We start from the raw sequence: 23,997 nt of genomic DNA, 5'->3' as shown, positions 1-23,997 counted from the left end.
GAAGGGTGCAGTGCTAGGAACAGCTAAGATACTGCACAGAACCCTCAAACTCCCAGGCCTCTGGTAGAGGACCCGAGGTTTAGGAAGACACATACCACCCATAGGGGTGAGAAGGGATTTTTGTTTTTTTTCCAGCATGAGCTGAAATAGCAACTCTTCCTTGGAGTTTGGGCTGAAGCAAAATTAAAAGAATCAAGTTACGGAAGAACTAATCCCACAATGGCAGAGAGATGATGAGAACTGAAGCATAATGAACCAGATTAGGGAAGACTGCAATACATCTGGTACAATATAAAGACACAATCTTGCTTTGATAAAAAGGCTCCTTCAGAATGCATCCTGTTCAGCACAGTCAGGGTGGTGGTAGAAGGGAGAGTTATATCAAGAAATAATAAAATTGCTTCAGTGGAGATTGGCATGGTGGTTGGACTATTTTGTTGAGGAAAACCATTCAGTATGAGTTTGTAGGAAGATAAATATAATTTAGATTAGCCTAGGCTTTGCACTGGGTTTAACTGCATTCCACACTTCTGCTTTAAATAAAAGCTGACATTGGTTATGTATTATTAACAGTAGAATTTAGAATTCACTTAGCATAAGAAAGCTCAAAATACAAAACAGTCATTTCCCTCAAGTTCAGGAACACGTTTGGCATAATATTCCCCACAGCACTAAGCTTACTTCCTTATGAGAACAAAGACTGGGATTGATGCCAGCAATTTCCAGGTCGGCATTTAATAGAAATTCTTAACAAAGAGATGGATATTAAAGGTAGTTGATTTTAGATCTTTTTTTAAAAAAATCTTGCAGAAGTTAATTCCAACTCAGTTCTCTTTCTATTTCCTGTTCCTGGAAACATCATCTTTGTGACAGACTTATGTCTAAACAACTCCCACTCACCCCCATCCCATGGTTGCCTGTCAAAATAGGGAATGGTCGAGCAAAGAAAACAAAGAACTTTTGTGGATTTTTTTTCATTTTAAAGTTAGTGTTCCTTATTTTTAAAAAAACATAAAACTTAATATTGATATCACTACTAGTGATGCTGTCCTCTTCAGCAACATAATCAGCTTCTCTGTGAAAGTGCACAGACTATGCATGAAATATTTTGACAGGGAAAATAGATACCATGTTGATCTCAATGTAAAAACCACTACAGAAGTCAGCTAAGGACTTCTTGGACTAATCTCATTATAATCGTATAGTGCAGTCATATGTAATAGCCTGTTAATAATGGCAATGTAGAACCAAAATGTAGGTGTATCCTGCTTAAAAACAGGCATATTTATGCATGGATCCATATAAATACAATATCTGTCCTTTTTTACAGAAGGTATTGTGTTATTTACCTTTGACTGTATTTAAAACCATGCTTTTTTAACCATGATTTGTTAAATAAGCCCTAGTGTCTAGATTCACACATAACAATAATCCATGCTTCATAAATGGCTTGTAAATGGCTTGTAAATCACAGTGGCTGTATTCATCAAGACACTTAGCAAAACCAAACAAGCAAAGTTTAGAAACATTTATGAGATAATACTTAAAATGTTTGACTATTCCCTTGTACAACCAGAGAATTGGATCAAAAGGAAACAGGGAACAAGGTTACTTGGGTCAAAAGAGTTTGCAAACAGACTTTATTGCCTTTCCTGCAATAAATTAAAAAATTAATTAAAAACATATCAATAGAAAAGATTTTTAAATTCGCTGCCGAGCACCAACATTGAACACAAGGTTTTGTATGTTTTGGAAGGCAGGTGGGATCACAGTCTGCTTCTTGGCCCATAATGGTAGCTAAATGTCTATTTTCATATTTATAAGCTGCTTAATTAACAGCTTTATAGCATTTTCACTCAACTAGTATGGTTCTACTGTATGACATATAAGATTTGGGGCAGGGGTAAGGGTGGGAAAAGAAGGAATAATTGATAACTATCTGCTCATAATTAGTGGATGAAACTACATGTTAAGCTCATTGAGTATGGTTGCTGTTCAGTTGTGTTCCTATGAAGTGTTTAATTTACTTGTCTTTGTCACATGAACTGGGTTTTTAGTCGATTACCAGCCCTGTTCACCATATGGATCTTAACCTTTTGAAGCTCTAAATGGCTGAGCAGAAATGGGTAATTTTTGACCTAGTTAACCTTTAATTAAGAAAATAATTTAATTAACCTTTAACATTGTTATTATTGAATCATATTGGCATCTATACATATAGTTGCTGCAAAACACAACGTAAACATTGTGGGAATGTCACATGTTTATTTATTTAATCACATTTTTATAGCTGCCTATCTCACATAGTGACCCACATATTGGCCCAACAGCACTCCCAGTTCCATTATGCCACCCTAAAATGTAATTTTTTGGCTAGCAAATGCAAGCTAATACCACATAAATTTATTCTAGAACCTGTTCTAAACATAAACCTTTTCCCCCAAACAGGATAATCCTATATATGACTACTGAAAATTAAGCTACATTGAATTCAGTAGCACTTATCTATGCTCAAGTATAGATCTGCAGCTTAATTTCTAATGCCACATTTAAATTATGTATATGCAGCATCAAGAAGAATTTGTTCATTTAAACTTTTTGAGCAACATGGGATCATAATACAGACAAAATAGTACAACAGTATGATATAGTAGTACCACCACAAGATACAAATGCTGCAATTTAGCATGCACATTTCATAGAATCAAGGAGTGAGAAGGTGTCATTTAAGTAATCAAGTCTAATCCTTTGCTTAGTAGAAATATCCAAAATCCCAAACAAATTACTATCTAGGCTTCGCTTGAGACATCCAAAGGATATTTGGAATAAAGTTCTTGGGCTTTTTCTTGTGGGGTAAATGGAAAATGTAGCCCACAAACTAGATACTGCAACAAAAGGGTCTTCTTCCTATTTGATGATAAATGATTATCAAAATATTATGTCACAGCAGGAAAAGATCCAGTAGTATTTGGATTTAAGATGGCACTCTTCATCTTAGGTTTTCAAGTTACAATTTTGAAGATTCCTCCTTTATGTTTATTAATACCATTTTCATCTTAAGAGGCACAGTGATTCATTATTGAATACTTTGCTGATCAAATTCATTCTAAAGCTATAAATATTATCTTACATCCTACACAGTTTTTTATGACACGTTGATGTCTGTCAAAGTCCAGTAGTAGTTTTTTTTTAAATTATATGCTGATTTACTCATTTAGTCTTTTACACAAACACAAATCTATTCACACCTCTTATGTTTAGGCAAAGTGCAAGGTTATTCTTTTAGCAAGGTTATTGTTAAAAAAGCAATATTTACCATTACTTGCATGAATGTTGTTGTAAAGTTAGAATGAGGGCATAGGATACATATTTTCTGTTACAGAATGAGGTAAGTAACATCCTTATCTCTATTTTTCTAAAGGAAAGGAAAGCAGTAAATCAAACATTTATGAAAGGAACTGAAGAGAATAAATTGAGCTGGGTTTGGGGAAGGCTGGTAAGCAGTGCCATCAAGGGACATAAGGGAGTCTCTCCAGAGGCAGATGGCAGCACCTAGACAACCTTAGTTGATCTCAAAAAGCTAGATAGGGCTAGGCCTGGTTAATCCTTAAATGGGTGAGCACTTGAACATGTTTGTAAGGATTGCCTACCCTAATAGACTCAGACTCACAAGCAGGAACTTAATGATATCTGATTTATTAAAGAATAGTATGCAAATACATAGAAAGCTGAGAATGAGCAAAAGCGCGCCAAATACAAACTAAAAACCCTCGGCACAAACGTAATCCCTCCCCTCGCCCTGCCGTTGCAAACTCCCCCTCCCCCAGGTGCTGGTAACCGTTTCTGCTGATGTCCTGGGAAAGAAACCTTGAACACATGAGATAACCCAAACACTTTCCAATCCAGCTGCCAACATATAACAGTCCCATGAGATGGAATCCTCCTCCCCTCCCAGACGAAACATGCATCAGCCAAATGACATGCAAAACGTTATGATGCAGCGGTAACATTGGAATGGTGAACATGACATACCTCCCCCCCCCAAAAAAAACGAAACACTAAGGAGCAGGTTTCAGAGGATAAGCCAGATGAAAGCGTCTAACTAAAACAGGAGATTGAACATCACGGGCAGACACCCACTCAGGGTGGGGAAAGTCTTTTCAACGAATGAGGTACTGTAGGGTGCCACAAAGTCTGCGAGAATCAAGGACCTCCTTCACCTCAAAATGTTGCTGTCCGTCAATCATGATCGGAGCAGGAGGTGGGGGTTGTGGATGCCAATGATCGGAGTGGTGGACAGGCTTGAGCAAGCTGCAATGAAAAACAGGATGCAAACATTTCAGATTGTGTGGCAAATCCAGTTTAAACGTGACAGGGTTCACAACTCCCACAATGGGAAAAGGACCAACAAACTTAGGAGCCAACTTCTTCGAGGGCTGTGGGGACTTAATGAACTTGGTGGAAAGGTAGACCTGATCACCAATTTTAAAATCAGGTTGAAGGGCTCATCGCTTATCAGCGTGCAGTTTATAGGTAGACTGGGCATCAGCCAACGCCTGCTGAATCACTGGCCACGAATCTGCCAGTTGAGCAGCCCAATCAGAAACAGAGCAGGGCTGCATGGGGGGTTGAGGCAACTCAGGAATGGGGACAAAATCCCGTCCAAAAACAATATGGAAAGGGGTGTGTCCTGTGCTCTGATGGACGGCGTTGTTATAAGCCACCTCAGCAAAAGGCAGCAGATCAACCCAATTATCCTGCTGATAGTTGACAAATGCCCTCAAAAATTGCTCCAGGGTGGAATTAAGAACATCTGTAGATCTGTCAGTCTCCGGATGTGATGCAGTGGACAACGCCTGCTTGGTGCCCACCAGCTTCAAAAATGCCTTCCAAAATTGGGAAGTGAACTGTGTCCCGCAGTCCGTGACCAAGTGGGAGGGGCTACCGTGAATCCGGTAGATGTGGGTTAGAAAAAGGCGGGCCAATTGCTGAGCAGACGGAATAGAAGCACATGGAATGAAATGGGCTTGCTTGGAAAAGTAGTCCTTTACCACCCAAATCACAGTCTTTCTCTGACTAGGAGGCAAAGCCACAATGAAGTCCATAGAAACCTCCTCCCAAGGACGGGAGGGGCTGGCCACTGGCTGCAGCAGCCCTTGCGGCTCACCCCCCTTCCGTTTTGACATGGCACAGACAGGACAAGAAGCAACATAACTTTTTACATTACGTCTTAAGGTGGGTCACCAAAACTGGCGCCACACTAGATGCAAGGTTTTGACAAACCCAAAATGACCAGCCACTTTATCATCATGAGACCTATTCAAAATTTCCCTTCGCAAACTGTCAGGGACATAGAGACGGTTTTGCTTCCAAGCTAAGCCTTTGTCAAATGTAACATTGTCTCTATTCGCTTGCAACCAAGTATCAGATTTCACCTCTAGCAGAAACTGTTGTTGCAATTGCGACAGAACTGGTGTCCTTCCCCCAGCTGGTGAAACTGAAGCTGGAGGCAGCTGCACAGGAGCTTGACTGTGTGTGACAGCTTGCAAACCCAATTGGGGTTCTGTCCACACCATACCCACAACATCAGGTGCCTGGACCGAATCCTGGGGCAGGCGGGAAAGCGCATCAGCTAGGAAGTTCTCCTTGCCCGGAATGAACTTCAACTTAAAGTCAAAGCGACTAAAAAATTGAGCCCAGCGGATCTGCTTAGGACTGAGCTTACGGGGCATGCTGAGTGCTTCTAAATTTTTATGGTCAGTCCAAACCTCAAAAGGACATTTAGCCCCCTCTAAGAGGTGGCGCCATGCCTCCAAAGCAGCCTTGACTGCAAAAGCTTCTTTTTCCCAAACATGCCACCGCCTTTCTGTCTCGGAAAATTTTCGGGACAGATACGCACACAGCTTCAGGCGGTTGTCAACATCTGCTTGCAGCAAGAGCGCTCCAATTGAGAAATCGGAAGCATCCACTTGAACCACAAAGGGTTTAGTGGGATCAGGGTGTTGAAAAATGGGTTCAGCAGTGAACAGGCTTTTGAGTTTGTCGAAAGCCAACTGGCAGTCAGGTGTCCAATTGAGCAATGCCTCCGGGTTCTTTACCTTGTGTGTGTCCCCCAACCCCTTTGTACGTAACAAGTCAGTGAGAGGCAACGCAATTTCTGCGAACCCCTGGATGAATTGGTGGTAATAGTTGGAAAACCCAAGGAAACTTTGGAACTGCCTGCGGGTACGCGGGCGCTCCCACCCCAAAATGGCTTGAATCTTCGCAGGATCCATCTCAATGTCAGAGATCCTGTACCCCAGGTAGTCAAGCTGAGTCTGATGAAATTCACACTTAGAAAGCTTAGCATAGAGCTCAGCCTTTCTCAGTTTGCTAAGCACCTGTTTCACCAAGCGCTCATGTTCCTCTTCTGTTTCAGTATAAATCAAAACATCATCCAAATAGACCAGTACACCCTTGAACAAATGTTCATGTAACACTTCATTGATCAATTGCATGAACACCCCTGGTGCCCCCGCCAACCCAAAAGGCAAAACTTTATACTGAAAAGAACCCAGTGGACAATTGAAAGCGGTCTTCCATTCATCCGCTTCCCGTATGCGGATGCGGAAATAGGCTTCCCGCAATTCCAGCTTAGAGAAGATTTTCCCCTTAGCCAGATGTGCTAACATGTCTTTTATTAACGGCAGAGGATATTTGTTTAATATCGAGACCACATTCAATCCGCGGTAATCTGTACAAAGTTTCAATGTCCCATCCTTCTTCGCTCGAAACAAGACAGGGGCGCCTACTGGTGAATTTGCTGGTTCAATAAAACCCCTGGCCAAGTTCTTGTCCTCAACGCCGCCAGTTCCTTCTGAGTCATGGTATAAATTTTTGGTTTGGGCAGTTGAGCGTCGGGGACCAACTCTATCGCACAGTCAGTTTTTCGATGGGGTGGGAGTTGGTCCGCTTCTCTCTCACCAAACACATCTGCAAAGCCTTGGTATTGCTCCGGTAAGCCCTCCAGTGGTGTGACAGCGAAATGCGGGGTTGCTGCCACCGCCCTCCCCACTACAGCCTCCGGAGCGTCTTCCTCCCCAGGGGCTTGATAGAAACCATCCCCAAAAGTCAAAGTCCAGTGCACCCAATTTATATAGGGGTTTTGTTGGAACAACCAAGGAATCCCCAGAATGACTAGGGGATGCCCCACAGGCGCCACCACAAGCTGCAGCCCCTCACAGTGGCTGCCCAATTGCAATGCCACCATTCCCGTGAAATGGGTGACCGGTTTCCCTCCCGCAGTAGAACCATCCAGCTGGGTGAAAATCATGGGATGCTGCAGTGGAAAGCTGGGTAACTCCAGAGCAGCCACCACATCAGGGTGCATCAAGCAACGCAAACACCCCAAATCGATCAATGCCCAAACTTCAACGGTCCTTGTGCAGGAGCCTAACTTCACTTTCACATTCAGTGTGGGACAGTTGGCACTCACCGAAACATGTTCGTGCCCGTCCTCCACCACCTGCCCACATGCGCTCTTTAGAGCAGGTGGCTGGCGTTTCCTGCCGGCTGGTGTAGATTGGGCTCCCCCTCGCACCCGAAGTAAGGAACCTCCTCCACTTCAGTTTCAGCCTTGGCTGCTTTCATTTTCCTGGGTAGGGAGGGAGATTTCCCCGCCGGCTTCCCCGAACGATCATCGGTCTTGCCCTTCGGGCACGCCGCCACTTGGTGACCTTCCTTTCCACATCGGAGGCACTGCCCTTTCGCATAACGGCGCTCCCTCTCCTCCTCCCAGGCACGTTGACCGGACTTTCCAGTAGGCGCAGCAAGGCAGGAACCCTTGCTGAGCCCGGAATATCTCATCACCTTCCTGTGAGCGAAGGTCTCATGGGCATGCTCAGCTTCCCTGCCAACTGTATCCATTCATACAGGATATTTGGGTCGTCCCTACCGAGTGACCACCTCAGGACCTCCGTGTTCAGACCATCCTTAAAGAGCTCTATTAAGGTAGATTGGGACCAATCCTCAACCTTCCCAGCCAGAACCTTAAATTCCAGAGCATAGTCCGCTACCGATCGTGGTCCCTGGCTAAGCTCCCTCAGCACCCGTTTTGCCCTTTCTTTAGCTAACAGGTCTTCAAAGTGTAGCTTCAATGCCCACAGGAATTCTTCAAACTCCTCCAGCTCAGGAGCATCTGATTGACATAACTGCACATACCAATCGGCAGCCCGCCCCTTCAGCTTAGTGGCAATGGCAGTAATCTTGGCTCTTTCTGAATGAAAATTCAGAAAGTTCCCATTCATCCATATAACTCCTTGCATTGGTAAGGAAGAACGATAACTTAGTTGGATCTCCGTCAAATTTAACTGTAAAGTCCTTAACCCCCACTCTGGGTGGTCCCCTCACCACAGCTGGGTGGTTGGACTTTCTTTTAGCTCCCAGGGATCTCTGCTCTCAAGGAGGGGACTTTGAAATTCACACCCTTGGTGCCCTTGCCTCCTCTCTGTGCCGGGTCCTACTCCTTTCCTCCGAAGAAGGGGGGGCGAAGAAGGGGACGAATGCCTATTACTAGACTCCCCTCTCCTCCTCTCCTGAGGACCCCAGTCCATTGATATTTTCTGAAGCATAAATTCTATTGACTCCAATTTGGCCTCCACCAGTCTTATACAGTCAGGGGTTTGGGAATCCTCCTTTCCCTCCTGCCTCACCACGGTTGGGGACATCGGGTACCACTGTTTCCAAGACATTTTGGATGTCCCTGGTAGGGGTCCCTGTTTTTTATCCCAGGTGATCAGCTCACCTGGCGACTCACCGGTCAGTTCAGGGGCTCTTTTACCTCCAACCTCCTCTTCTCCCAGGCTGGAGCTCGACATCTCCCGAATTTCCAAGAGCTCCCAAGTAGGGACCCTCTCTGTTCTTATCACCGTGGAGTCGGGTTCCCCCTTGCTCGATTCCTCGCTTTCCGCGGTTTGGGGATTTGGTTTGCTCATCGCTAGCACTTCTCCCTCACAAAATAAATCTGGAAAGGGGCTAATGGTAAATTTTTTGAGATTCTCAGCTTTATGTAAGGATTGCCTACCCTAATAGACTCAGACTCACAAGCAGGAACTTAATGACATCTGATTTATTAAAAAATAGTATGCAAATACAGAGAAAGCTGAGAATGAGCAAAAGCGCGCCAAATACAAACTAAAAACCCTCGGCACAAATGTAATCCCTCCCCTCGCCCTGCCATTGCAAACTTCCCCCCCCCCCCCAGGTGCTGGTGACCGTTTCTGCTGATGTCCTGGGAAAGGAACCTTGAACACAGGAGATAACCCAAACACATTCCAATCCAGCTGCCAACATATAACAATCCCACGAGATGGAATCCTCCTTCCCTCCCAGATGAAACACGCATCAGCCAAATGACATGCGAAACATTACAATGCAGCGGTAACATTGGAACGGTGAATATGACAATGTTACAGTTAAAAGCTTGACTAGGAAATTAAAAAGAAAAATCTGGAAAAAAGCAACAGCAAACTACTTCTTTATTGTTGCCAAGAAAACTAGCTGGACATGTTCATCAAATACCCAGGCATTAAGTTTAACTCAAAGGAGATTTACCGTTATGTTTGAAATGATAAGCTATTCCTCCACAATGCTTAACCTGTATATTAGTAGATAAATGCCATATAGAGGTCACTAAAAATTGCCACCTGAAGTAGAATAGCACTTAGAAGAACCAAAAGCTTTTAAAATAATAGATGGGAAAGGCATCTTATTGTCCTGCAGTGATACATGGCTGGCACAGTGGTATTGATCTGGTGTTTCCACCTATCACTAGTCACATCTGACCCGGTAATAAGAGGCAAAGACACAGAAACTGTTGCTTATAAAGCAATCCTCTGGTTGTTTGGAACTAACTAAAATGCTTCCAGTGACTGCCAATTCCATTAGATTGACCACAGTTTGGGCTGCTAAAATAAACCCTCTAAGGATTAGGTGAAATTACCTCATAAACCAAGTGTACAAGCTGACTAAAATCCAGCAGCTACCTATCCAAAGTGTATATTAACATATGGTATATATAAATACTGTGTTTACATATCTGATTTAAGTACACATAAACTGACTGTAGAACTTTGTAGTGTGTTGGTTGTTGCCACGTTCTGTCGGAAGAGTTTTTTTTTTTAAATCATATGACTTTATGTAATATCCTTTTTTATATTCTTCTTCTCTTTCTAGTTCTGTAATGCAGCAAGAGGTTTTCCAAAATGCTTCAGGCCATGGATGTTACTCTTAATTGTTCCATAATGCTATAAATCTACAGAGAAAATTAATAAAACATCAGTGGATGGCAATTTTAAAAAAATCATATATTTTTTTAAAATTATAGATTAAATATAATAAAAAAAACTGTATAATTCTCTATATATTTAAAATACAGCAATATGATTGACTGAAGAAGAATTAGGTCAATAGCTAGCTAATGAGGAAGAGAATGGATATGTTGAGAGCAGCAGAATGAAACTTACTGTACCAAAGGCTTTGATGAAAACATGACTAGAAAAACATTGAAAAGTTGAAAAATGAGAAAAGCTCACTAGGCATAAAGAAGATAGAACTGTAACTTTGGCGCATTACATTTTAGGATGGTGTTTCCAAATATGAGGTAAACTGATATGTATATGCCCCCAATGCAATTGTCTTCTGATTTACTGAAAAATAAGTCCCAGTGCATAAGCTTCAGTATTTTATATCCACCAAAAAATAAATAAATGAACTTATTTATCCTCAGTGCCAGAGCTTTGCACCCATACTAAACAGTTTATTATTCCTTGATCAGTAGAAATCTAGATCTTCAACCTGAGGTCTGCTGATATAATAAAAAATATAAGGGAAGATCTTTAGCTCCAGATGCAGTAAAACAAATCTAATCATAAAAGTAAACTATCTTTTCCAGTGCTGTGAACAAGTTTACTTCATCCTATGCTCCATTTGAAGACTGATTAAATGAAGATCTACATCAAGCATATTTTTCCATCATTCCATCCTCTGTATTGCTTATCATTTAACCTGATCAATTTTTGGAGAACCCTGAATTTTGCTTATATGTTGCACATTTCATTGTTGTATGTTTCATCATGGAACAAGCTTGCCATTTTTGCTCTTCAGTGTGAGTTAATCAGAAGTTAAGAAGCTGAACCTTTGTTCAACCGGATAAAGGGAATTCTAGTTCACCTCTAATATTTGCATTCTTATGCTTTCCACCCCATGTACCATTCACTTCATTTTATTGAAGTAATAACGGTTATACTAATGATTATACTAGCCTTCTTTAACTTGGCTAAGGTCAGAATTACTTGAGATTGTGGTAGCTGAACCCAAAACATCTAAGTCTCTTGTTAGGAAGGCTTTTCCAAACATAAGTTGGGTTTATACTTTGCCCTAAACTACAGTGTGGTTTGTTTATTTTACCTTAGCATTATATATGAACATAACTTTTCTGAATTCATAAAGCCACAAGAGAATTTGCAAAAGGACAGAAGAATAAACTGTATTTTTCAATTTGCAACTCAACAATATTTAGCCACCAGTTTTCTCCAAATGTGTGTGTGTATGTGTGTGTACACACACATACATACATACATATACCCTATAATCTTCAAGGAAAAAGTCCAAATTCTTCCCTTGAAAAAAATCAGTATTCCTTTAATTTCAGGAGTGTTCCTCTGCTCTTATTCATTGTCTTCCATTTTCTCTAGGCATTAAAAGCTAAAGCACAATATTCAGTGTCTGCAGAAAAGCCATGAAATTAAGGTATATGTACAATCTCTTCTGTTTTTCTGGATTATTTTATTATTTTTTATTTTATTACTTTTAAAATAATAATGAAAAGGAAAAGGAACAAAACACAAAGATAATTCTGATAGAAATATATACAGCTTCTCGGCTTTTGGCTAAGATCCAGTGTAGTTTTTCTGGCTTTTAACCATCTTTCCTGATTAAGAGTTCCTTGAAACTTGAATGCTTAAAGTAATTTTGTAAAACTTCCAATGCTGTAAGAAATATATTTTCTCAATGACTGCCGGATAAATGAGATTAAATAAGTAAAACACCCCACTTACATAAAGTTTTTTTCCACCTTTAAGAATTACTGTACTACTAGCCACATTTTTCCTTACACACAACTGCCTACCATATTTTTAAGCATAAAATAGTTTCTCTCACATTTTTTTTGTTTGATGTTATGTTTTTAAAGGAATATCCTGTCATTTTTGAAACACAACTGTTTTATGTTGCCATAAATTGCTTTGATCTCTAGATTAGAACTGATGAGCTGGAGCTTCCTTATAGCTAAAGGTTGCCAAGAATTACTAATGTATGTTTCTTTTGAGTTTATCAGAACTCTAAAAGGAAGACTAATGACACAATGTAGGCACAGAACACTTTTTATTAGTTTTATTATTACTATCATGTTCATTTCAAATGTGGATGTTTTTATTTTAAGCATGCAGTAATCAAAGGAAGAATATATTAATGAAACTGAAAATAAATTATAACCCATTTAGTCCTTATATGATCAATATTATGGATTTTATACTTTCATTTCTCATAACAAGCCATTGTTCATTTCTTCCTTTCTGATATTTAATGGTTGCAGTGGTGATATTTATAAACATTTAAACTTCCAAAGGACAAGGTTGTAACAATATTTTCAAATTCATTTTCCATAAAGAAAACTAATTAAAAATTTCCAAGATCTAAGAACTGGAAAAGCTTTATGGGCAAATGTATAAATAGGAGAAAGTCCCAGGAAAAATTACTAATGTGATTGATTGTATCTATATCCTGCATTTTCTGAGACCTCTAGGTGAATTACATGGGGTTTCCTTTAGTTTTATTTCCAGAACAATCCTGTGAGATAGATTGAACTATGAGAGAGAAACTGGCCAAAAGTCACTCAATAAGATATTTGAATGGCAGCTTGAACTTGAGTTTTCCTGCATCAGATTCAACACATTAACCATTGTGCTCCACTGCATCAAAAGTAAGAAGCTGAAACAATACTGCTTAGGAACGTTGGCTACCCCTACTTTAAATAGTCGAAATGCTATTTACTTTTTGGAATTTCTGCAATTTTGCTAGTACAATAGCTGCATGTATAGATTAAATGTTGGACTTTGAAGAACCAGGATAGAAAGGCTATTGACACCTTTGGACATTAGTGTTGGAGAAGATTCCTGAGAATATCAATGACAGCCAAGAAAACAAACAAATGGATCATTGAACAAATCAACCCAGAGTTCTCACTCAAAGCACAATGACCATACTCAAATAATCATACATTGGACACATTATGCAAAGACCTAGCTCTCTTGAGAAGTCTATAATGCTGGAAAAGGTGATAGGAAACAGAAGAGTAATATCAGTCCAGGGCTGAACAGAAATGTTAATAAATGCGGTAGTATGTTGCTGATATCTCTAAAAAAATTAACCTGTTCCCTTCAAAGATAGCTGAGCTACCCTTTTTAAGATTAATTGCTATTAGAATTCACTGATGTATTTCCAGGAATAAGAAGTATATAATATGTTTCTAAAGGGCAAGTCCTGAATTACTTTTCCAGGATCAACTACCATAGCATAAACAGAGATGTAGTCAAAATAAGACCTTCAGCATTTTAGGGGCTCGGTATATAATAATATATGTTAGCTCATGGAAGTACACACAATGTATCTTTTAACAAGAATCTATGAGATCCATCAGATGGTGAATGCATTGTGCCAAAAGATTAACCTTTTCAAACATGTTTTACTATGTTGCACTAATTAAACCCTTTGTTCTAATGGGAATAAGGTGTCATTCTTTAATTCTAATTGTTCTTAGAGCATATCAGTGGCTTTTTTTCCTTTGGGTTATCATTCTTTTGCAGTTAGCATTTGGAGCAGAGGGAATTTTCATGGTAGTAGTGGTCCAACAACCACAGCAAAGGAAGAGCAGCTAAGAGAAGACAGAGCTCTAAACAGGCCTTGCTCATTGATTTCCTAGATGACCTTGCTCGAGATTCTTCACCTCCTCATGCCTCAGGCAGCTCAGCTGGAAAATTGGGTAAAGAGCAGGGACTACTGGAAAAAAAAACATCTTGAGTTTGAAACTGAAATTTCTCTGTTAAGTGCCCCCCTCCTCACACCAAAGTGACTGCAATCATTTTACACAGAGGTAATTGCTAGTGAATTGTGCACCAATCATTTTCTTCAGCTTCATGGCACAAGGAGTGACATTCCATGACATGTTAAGGACCTAGGCAGTCCTGTGCATTCTCTGTGATAATTGCCTTTCTCTCCGCTGAAGTTTTAGATTCAGTTACCATGTAGCATATGTTAATGGGGGCAAGGTTTTGCTTTTCCATGTGCCGATTGGAAAGAAAGATTTTTATATGAATAACAGTAGCAATGGTTCTTGTTAAAATAGCTGACAAACTGAATTAGGACTGTATTCTCATTTAGTGAATTCACTAAGATTCCAGTCTTATACCTTATCTAGAAATAAATTCCTTTAGACTATATCTTTGATAGGACTGTTCCTTGAAGACATTCTTAAAGTAGAGAGTTCTTGGGTTTTGGTCACCATCCTACCAGTGCAACACCCCACTGAATGATGAGGGCAACTTTCAAAAATTACTGATAATGCACCAAAACCTGGAAGTAGCCAATTGCTGTCTTGCAGAGGCCAGTTATAAGGGACTTTTAAGGTTATTGTTTACACAGACTGTCATCCTGTTAAGACCTATCATGTTGTTACCTTAAGCAATAGGGATGGAGAAAGTGACACCTGTTTCTCTTGAGGTCTCTGCTTGTTGGGTGGCAGAATATGAGCTCCTAAATTAGCTAGCTTCCTCACATAAGATGGAGAATGCTGCTCAAAACCCATTTGAATTAAGAGTGACTTGTCACCTATTTGGCTTCTATACATAAAATTTGGCCAGCAGGTGTAGATTATTGTGAGCTGACCCTGATTATGTGTCCTTTTTTATTTCTTCAGTGATTGTTATTGGCATGAGAAAAGTAGAAATATATTAAGTAGATATTGTCAAATAACTATATACTTTAATTTAAATGATCATTATTCATTTCCAGAACTGCTTCCTAGCTATTCATCAGCATGAAAGTTCCATATTGACCTTACATTTTTCTGTGGATTCTGTTCCAGTCCCAAAGTAAAACTAGGGGGAAAAAAACCACCCTCTAATACTGATCTAAGCCAAGGACATCTTATGGCTTGTGAATGACTACTCAACCATTCATATTGTGTATGTTTTAAGTGGCATCTTATTGGGCTCGCACAAAGGCTCCATCCTCTTCCCAATTTAGTAGTATTTGTATTGGGCAAAAGCCAGCATCTCCTGCTTATGTTAATGCATTTATATTACCAAAGGCCTGCAGATCTGACCCATTCGAACTTTGTTGGAAAATGCGCGTTTCCTCTTCCTTTGAAAGATTTCAGTTCTATCTACAATTTGTTTTCCCAACTCTTCCTTCCCATATTTGGAGCAGAGATTACATTTGCAGAAGACTAACTTTTTTTATCTGCCTGTTCAATAACTCCTCCCTCCACCCAAATTCATCAGCTAGATAATGAGGGTTTCACACTGCTTCCACTTAAGTCACGTTCCTTTCTTAAGAGGACTTTTTTAGAAGTTATAGGAGTAAGTGGCAAAATAATTTCAAATATATTCAATGAATATTTTCTAGAGAGAACAAATTTTAATTAAGGTAATGATTCCAAAACTACTGTGGTTTTAGAAAACTTTAAAACATACTTTCCCAAACTGATATCCTCTATATATGTTAGACTTCATGGTCTATAATCTACAACCAACATACATGGGGTCCAGCATACCTGCAGTGTGGCAAGTTGGGAAAACAACTGTAAAAGATTACCACAATGCTCACAAAAATAATATCCCCTAAATTAATGTTTCATGTACAAGAGTATGTTGTGTTGTACAGTGTGGAAGGCTGGTGCTGCTGTTGATTAGGATTAAGAGGTTTATTTTTGTCCTGATACCTTTTGGTTGCATTCCTGGAAAATCTAAAACTCTAGAACCACCATTCACTATTTGCTCCTACAAAGTATGGAAAAATGCCCAAGCTTAAAAGCACTTTCTAAATGTACCCATAGCACATTCAATAATAAATTCCTTCTTCTGCTAATGGGTTATGAGATGAATTAGCATATTTGCCCTCGTACATTTTATTGTAAATAAATAATGTGTTATTTGTCTGCAATTCCCAATTTTTCCCATGCTACAAAACATTGTTTTAGATTTTCTGTACTGTGCTTGCATATTTCTTATTTGTCACTATTCCACCCCAAGACACTTTGAATTGCTCTCTAATCACTTGAACCATATCCTAGACAGCATAAACCCAAATAAGAAAAAGATGAAACAAAACCTATTAAGTCATTTAGCCCATACTGCTGCCAATTCAAGATTGCTCTGTGGATCTGGAGAAGTCACACTGGCAGGACAGACTTCCTGAAACAAAATGGGAGTCATATTGCTATCTTAGTCGATTGATGTCAGGAGCAAACTCAGACTTTGCTTCTTTAGAAACTGATAAGGATTCTCTTTCATCTTTCTTTATTACCAAAAAGGAAAATGTATCACACACAACTTATTGTTAGTAAGTGATTCTGCACATTTTCAGAAGACGCTCTCTTCACTGTTGTATACAGTTAGGCAGCTCAATTCTCATTCAGACCTATGAGATTTTAGCAAGCATGCTGTAGGCAGGCTTGTGCCTGTGCATTAACAATTTCATTAGCTTTGATTTTCCTTTTTCCCGAAATTTGGAAACCAAAGTTATTGCATCCCGTCTCTGCAGCTGTACTGCACTAAAATAGATTCAGTTTGAAAGATCGTAACCCTGAAATCAAGCTTGATTCCTAATGACAGCATCCATGCAGTTTTCCTGGCAGCTAGTGGTTTGTCCCTTGCCTTCTTCAGGGATGTTTTTTCAACTTCCCCATCCAGCCAACAGCTCTGGAACTCCCACACAATTCCCCCCTCCAACTACTAACTGGGGCCAACTCTGCTTAACTTCTAAGGTCAGCCAAGCTTGGCTATCTTGGGAGTAATGGAATGGCAATCATGGAAAGCCGTAGAAGGAAAGAGTCTATCTGGGAGTGATATTTGAGAGCTTCCTAGCTAGGAAAACTCTCTTTTTTTCCAGCCTCTGCTGAAGGACTGAGGAAAAGGAGATAACATTACTATTTATTGGTTACCATTTGGTTGTCTCCTTTCATCCAGCTGGCAGCATTTCCTTTACAACTAGAAGCAGCACTATTAAGCATTCCCTTTCAAGTATAAGTTTAATCTAAACTGTAGTTAGAACCTGATTCCAGCTCATGTGCTTTAAATGTTCCTGCTCAGATGACATACAAGAGAACTGAACTGACTTGAACATCCTTTCCCCAATACTATTACCAAAGAGGTCTAAATGTAAGTTACCTTGGACATATTCCTCTTCTCCCCATGTTGGCATTTTTCAGATTTGGCAAAACAAAAACAGTGATATTTCACATGTATCCCAACTTATTTTCTACAGTTCTATGGATACTAAATGGGTAATAAAATTTCTGAAAGGATAAAATTCTGTTCCCATTTCAAGAGAATGCTCCTTCACTATGGAGAGCTACAAAATCTCCAAGAAGTAGCCTGATTTGACATAATCTGATGTCTCTGTCTCTATCAAACAAGATTAATATAAGATTTGTTTGCTTGTTTATTTTTTAATTTCTTAAACCATGCTATAATAAAGATGTATATAACTGCTAATAAAGCCCATGGTAGGTCTCCTTCAAGCCACTTGTAAAAAAAATCACTTAGTAAAGGACTGTGGTGCAAAGAAAAGATTAGAGGAAGTAGAAATATAATTGACCTAATTTTGTAGTGATAATAACAGGGAAGGCTGGCCTAATCATACTTATCTTCTTGTTTCATCCCAATCCAACAGTTCTTTCTAGCCTGTTTGTAAAATACTTCTTTCCACCTGCTGGGATATTCTGCTATATATGTTAATAGCAGTGAGAATTGCCATAAAGGCAGTCCTGGTTGCTGTTCAATTAGGCTAAAAATCAGTGAGGTTTTAGTGCTTTGTCGTTCTTTTCAACATGTGGGTGCCTTTTTGTTTCCTCAAAAATATAGTAGTGTCTTCATCACAGCAAATGTGTTCCTTTTAAATCTGAAACAAAGAAGTACCAGAGCAAATTGAAAAGATGTAGATGTAACTACAAAAGAGTACATCTTAAAGAGTTCATTCTTTTCCCTATGTGCATTCGTAATTCCTGTTCAGTTTCAATGAATCTTAGAATGTGTTTAGAATAAAATGAAAATAAATGTTCTTATTAGTTATTTTTCCTTCCCAATGCAAAGTTCTTGAAACACAGTTTCACAACTGCACATTATTAATCTGTTTGAAAACAGCGTATTAATATAACAGCCAATAGGATTGATTTTCACTGTTGGTTTACCATATTGTCATTCACTGCTCACTAACGTAAGTCCATCTGATCTTTATACTTCTTTTGTCTAGCAACAGGAAAAATAGTAATAAATAAATAAAGTTCTTCAACATTCGTAAGCATTTTTCCACTATTTATTATTTGCAATAACATCATATAAGCTGATCATAGCTATAATTAAAATTCTATTTAAAGTAATCTGTAGATCATCAGATTGCAGATATAAAATCTGTTGCTATGGAAGCTGATATTGAATGGCATGATAAGGAAAAAAAGTATCTGTAATGTTACATTATATTTGCCTTTTCCCTGTGGTAAGACTCTTAAATAAAGTCACTTTTTATCTTTGCTTTCTGAATAAACATAAAACTGGATTTTTAGTTCAAAATCCCGATTTCAAGGTTATTGATGCCAGACTAAATTAATACAGTCTGTGCAATAGCATACAAAATCCTTGGCAAAGCCAAGGATACTCCTGTCTTTTGAATGCTTGACATTTGTTTTTCATCATGAACTTAAAGGTCACCAGCTACAGATGAATCAGGATACCTGCCCGAGTTTGCATTTACATGCATTTTATTTTATTCCCATGTGCAATTTTTTTTAATCAAATCCATCACTCAGATAAAACTGTATCCTTTTATTATCTAGACTGGATAAACTAGAAGAGTTGTCAACAGATGGAATTTAAGAAAAAAGAAGAGTTATTTTGATTCCCAGTCTAGTGTCAGAAACAATATTCAGTTTACTCTGGACTATTTCTTTTGTAGTGATCATTCCAGTTAAACAGATCTATTCACTAGCAGTCAGCTTTGCCCAAAGAACATCTGTGTGGTGTGAATATGTGTTTTAATCACAACTGAGATCACTGCAAGGAATAATAATAAAAATATACATAACTATTTAGAGTTACAGTATTCTTTTCTCTCAAATGATTGGATGCTGTAGGCAATCAATACAAAATATAAATCAGGACAATTTAGAAGTAGAGTATTTGCTTGGAATTCGACTGCTGAGTTTCTAGACAAACAGAATTCATTAACACACAAACGCAACTCATAAAGTTTATTCAGATTGAAATGGAGTTAAATATTATATAACATAGATGGTATTGTGGCCTTTTATGCATGTAATAGCATTTTCCCTAACCTAGTTTCAGCTAGGCATGTGACCCATTCCACTGTATAGTTTGTTTGCTTTTTTAAACAAGTAAAGAACATTTTTTTAAAAAACTCTGGGGCTGATAAAACATGATGCATTCATTTTCCTTGATTTTGTAGTGAGGGAAAAGGGTAGCATGAATAATTCAAAAATAATGCTGAGACTGTTAAGATTTAGTACTGGAGAGGTCACTGCAGTTGGGAGAATGAGCTGGGAGACTATTACTATTCCACGATCTTTGAATCTCAAGGTGACATCATTATTATTTCTCTATACTATAATGTAGAGCTGCAACCAACTTATTGCAGTGTTTCTCTCTTAGGGTATAAAGATCAATTACATACAGACCTCAAAATGTGAACTATAAGCATGGCATCCAATAAAACTGTCATTAACAGTCACCACAATTTTAGCTGTATGCTTCCAGGTCAAGCTGTTTTAAAAGTGATAGCTGACATTGAAAGGTTGAATAGAGACCACTCTTTATTTTAAAGATTCTTTAGAAGCCAAACAGCACTTTCATTAACAATATCTTCTTGTAAATACTGTAGGTGCAAATTCATCATGAACAGACACTTTAGTCTGGGAAAACAATTACAAAACTTTAGAACTTGAAGTAAGATAGGTTGTATTAGAGTACCTTGTTCCACATATAATCCACAGCACAATCCTATATTGAGAAGCAGATAGTTATTGGGTTCAATTGGATATATGCCATTATAAATGCACATAGCACTTAAATCACCATACTTCGTGTTTCAATGAAGTACTTGATTTTCAGCACTGAAATTAAAAACAAGACAAAAAATGTTAAGTGAGAGCTGGACACAACTTCTACATAATAGCTGTGACTCAAAGCTTTGTTGAGGTGCTGCTGAAGTCACACAGCACAAATAATTCACTGACATTGGTGTTCAGTTACAAAACGAAACCCCAATTCAAAGTTCTTTGTGTAAATCAGAGTCCCTACAGTTTAGGAAGGCTTTAGAATTGTATTTGGCTATTTAAACTTATCCTAATAAAAGTATTAAAGGCTAAAACCCAGCATTGCTTGTGTAGTTCTCTGCTTGCCCTGCAGGATTTTCTCTATCTTTACAATGCTTGCTTACCCATGACCACTGAAATATGTTCTAGAAGTATTCACAATCCTCTAGAGCAGTTTCTGAGGGCATGCAGGGAGATTATAGGGAAAAGGGCGAATTGATCTTCTTCTTCTGTTGATGGAATCAGTTCCATTACCTGAAGGACTTAATTGGATTCCACTCTTTATAATTAAAACATATCACCCAAGAAACATTTCTCTTGTTTCAGCATTCCCAGTCCCTATATTTATAGCCATCTGAGGTTTCCTTCACATAAATGCATGCACAGATGCACACTGACATAAGAGCAATCTCCTCACAGTTTAGTCCAATCACATTAAGGTTGTGAATATACACAAGCTCACTTAATTGGCATCCTGCCAGCTGGGATGGAATCCTTTCAGCAAGAAAAGACTGAAGTTTGTAGTTGATTTCATGGCTTCATACATTACCCAAAGAGAAGAATGAACATCATCTTTTTCAGAAGTCTTTGGAAATGTGTACTTTCCAGAAAATGTCATATAAACTGTTGATATCTATACCAGTGATGTATTCGTTACCACTTTGTGTGGTATTTTATCTGCATAGACACAGTTGGGCAATGTAGGAGCAAATTTCTAACTCAGATAACATTCAACCAAAAGGAAGGAAGGAAGGAAGGAAGGAAAATCAAAACAGGTGGCTCTTCTTGCAAAAAGTGAGGGGGGATATTTTTAGTTGCCCTTCCAGTTGTACATAAATGCTAACAGCCTGTTACTGTTTTGTTGTTGTTTGTGATGTTATTCTGAATGGAAATATACTTGGTTTTTCCTCAAGCTTATTTCTTTCTGTCTATTGGTCTGGCCATCCACCCATAGAATAGATTTATTCATTCATTCATTCATTCATCACATTTTTCCACCACCCATCTCAACAATGACTCTGGACTTTACTATTTGATTTTCATGAATCATCTTATGGAACTGTGGAATTAAAGACGTGAAATGATTTGATGAATAATCTATTTCATTCCATCTGGAAAGTCAAAGAATAGAAATTAAGACATTTTGGTCTTACCTTAATTTATCTCATAGTAAAAAACTGCCCTCAGTATCTCTGAAAAGGAAACCGAAATTTGCTTGAGAGGTTGTCTGCTTGTTTTGCAAGATGTTTTATACCTCTGCAGCATGACAAAAATACGTTCTAGATTTGCAAATACTTTGTAAATGAGACTTAGTGGTTTCACCAATATAATGATCAAATGTCACCTTTCCTTACATTATATAATATATTGTCTTGAAGTATCCAGTTCCTTAAAGGGTAAATCATGCAGCCTACATCTTCCACTTTAAAAATGTTGTATCTTGAGATCTGTGAAATCATTGTTTTGTGCTGACGGGGCAGCTTATGTTATTTTATCTTTACAGGCAGTCTTGGGAAGTTTTTAAGCACCCACTATGATTACTTTTATGGGCTCATGAATCCAGGAGAATATGTCAGCCCCTGTGGTCCCAAATGTGCCTAATTTTTGCCCTTGGTTCAAAGTCTTTTACTTCCTTAGCTCCCAATAACCTTTTAACTACTTAAGGGATTTGTATGCTGGTATTCAAACAATTGTCTTTCAGAGATGCTGCAGAGCTTATAAAGGCACAGCAAAGAGAAACCAACATTATCACATACTGGAGCATCTCCCCATAAGGGGAACTTATACTTACAAGGGGAAGATGGAGAAGAAGTTATAAACACAAGAAGTCATAAGGAAACTGGTGATAAGTTACTCTTACTTTTTAATTGTTTTTGTTTTTAATTGTTTTAAAACAATAACAAAATACACTTGTGATTGCACAATATTAAAAGTCCACAGATAAAGTAAACATTAAAAAAGTTCCATGAATTAACTGGAATTTGTCCTGTAGAAAACGTTCTGCATATAAATGGAGCTACAGAGGAGAGTGACATCCAGGTTATTGTGATAAAAGTAAAAGTATGCTTAAAGCACTTTGCAACATCACACTTCAAATAAACTTCTGAAATGTACGACTAGGAAAAGAATTAGTCAGATCAAAGAAAGTCATGAGCTACATAGAAGAGTTCCACCGGATGTCACTGCAAGGCGAAACAGTGCTAGGGAAAACCTTGTTCAGATGCTTATGCTGAATACAGAGGTAGCTTTAAGCAAGGTAGAAGATGGGGCTGTGTCTGCAATCTTGTCACTTATCACTGACATTCTTGTGTTCACCAGGACACATGAAGAGTAAACATACTTGTGCTGACTTGAACAAGAATTCACTTTTCTACATGATCCAGGATCATAATGAAGCAAGATCCCAGATTTCACCAAGAGCTGTAACTTGTGTTCATACAAACATGAATCTAGCTCCCCTTCAGACCTCCATCTTAAAATGTGCAGGTCAGGTAGAGAAAAAAAAAGGGGAGGGGGCAACATGTGTGACCCCTTCTGTAACAGCTATGAGTGCTGCACACATTCAGCTGAAAGCCTCAAAAGGCCTGAAGTAGAGCTTCTTACCATCATCACCACAGAATTAAATCAAGGTGAATTCCCCCTTTATATTTGTTGAAATGTTCAAACATCTTTCCATCTCATTTTACTGCCATTACTTAGTAAATAAAACAGTGAAATGACAATTGAATATCATATTCTGAAACTTTTCTTCTTTAACATCACTTGGAGTGAATATTCTGATGGCTACTATAAAACTGTCAAATGAGATTGAGATATGAGTTCTGGAGAGGATATGATGCTAACTCAATCTCAAACTCAAGCAGAATGCTATGCTGTCTTTAACTTTAGTTGCATTTATTGAATAATTAAATAATAACAAATTTAATAACAAAAAATAATACCCAGCATACACACAGAATAAAACAACCTGTAGTAAACCAAAAACTTAAAAGCAGAGCTAGTCAGCAGTGACTTCTGAAACAAAATGTCTCTACAATGCTGGAAGTGTCAAAACTTGGTGTCATGAGTACGGATACTGAGCAGGAGGAGGCCCCTATCCAGGGGGGAAAATGTATGCGTTTTCCCCTCTGGATAGGGGCCTTCTCCTGCTCAGCATCTGTACTCAATGCACTCGGTCTCTTAATAAACAGGAAACAGAACTGAAATGCTGCCTTAAACAGAGCATAAACAATGATTAGAGAAAGACATCAACTCTCTCCCAGTGAAATCACTAAGACAATAACAATAATTGTTACTTCAGTTTATTGTTACTGTCATAAACCAGACAAAAATATATAAAAACTTTATGTGGAGAA

This window comes from Candoia aspera, chromosome 6, assembly GCF_035149785.1.
Source record: "Candoia aspera isolate rCanAsp1 chromosome 6, rCanAsp1.hap2, whole genome shotgun sequence".
NCBI classification, from domain to species: Eukaryota; Metazoa; Chordata; class Lepidosauria; order Squamata; family Boidae; genus Candoia; species Candoia aspera.
The sequence above is the reverse complement of the archived record's forward strand: the minus strand, read 5'-3'. Positions refer to the sequence as shown.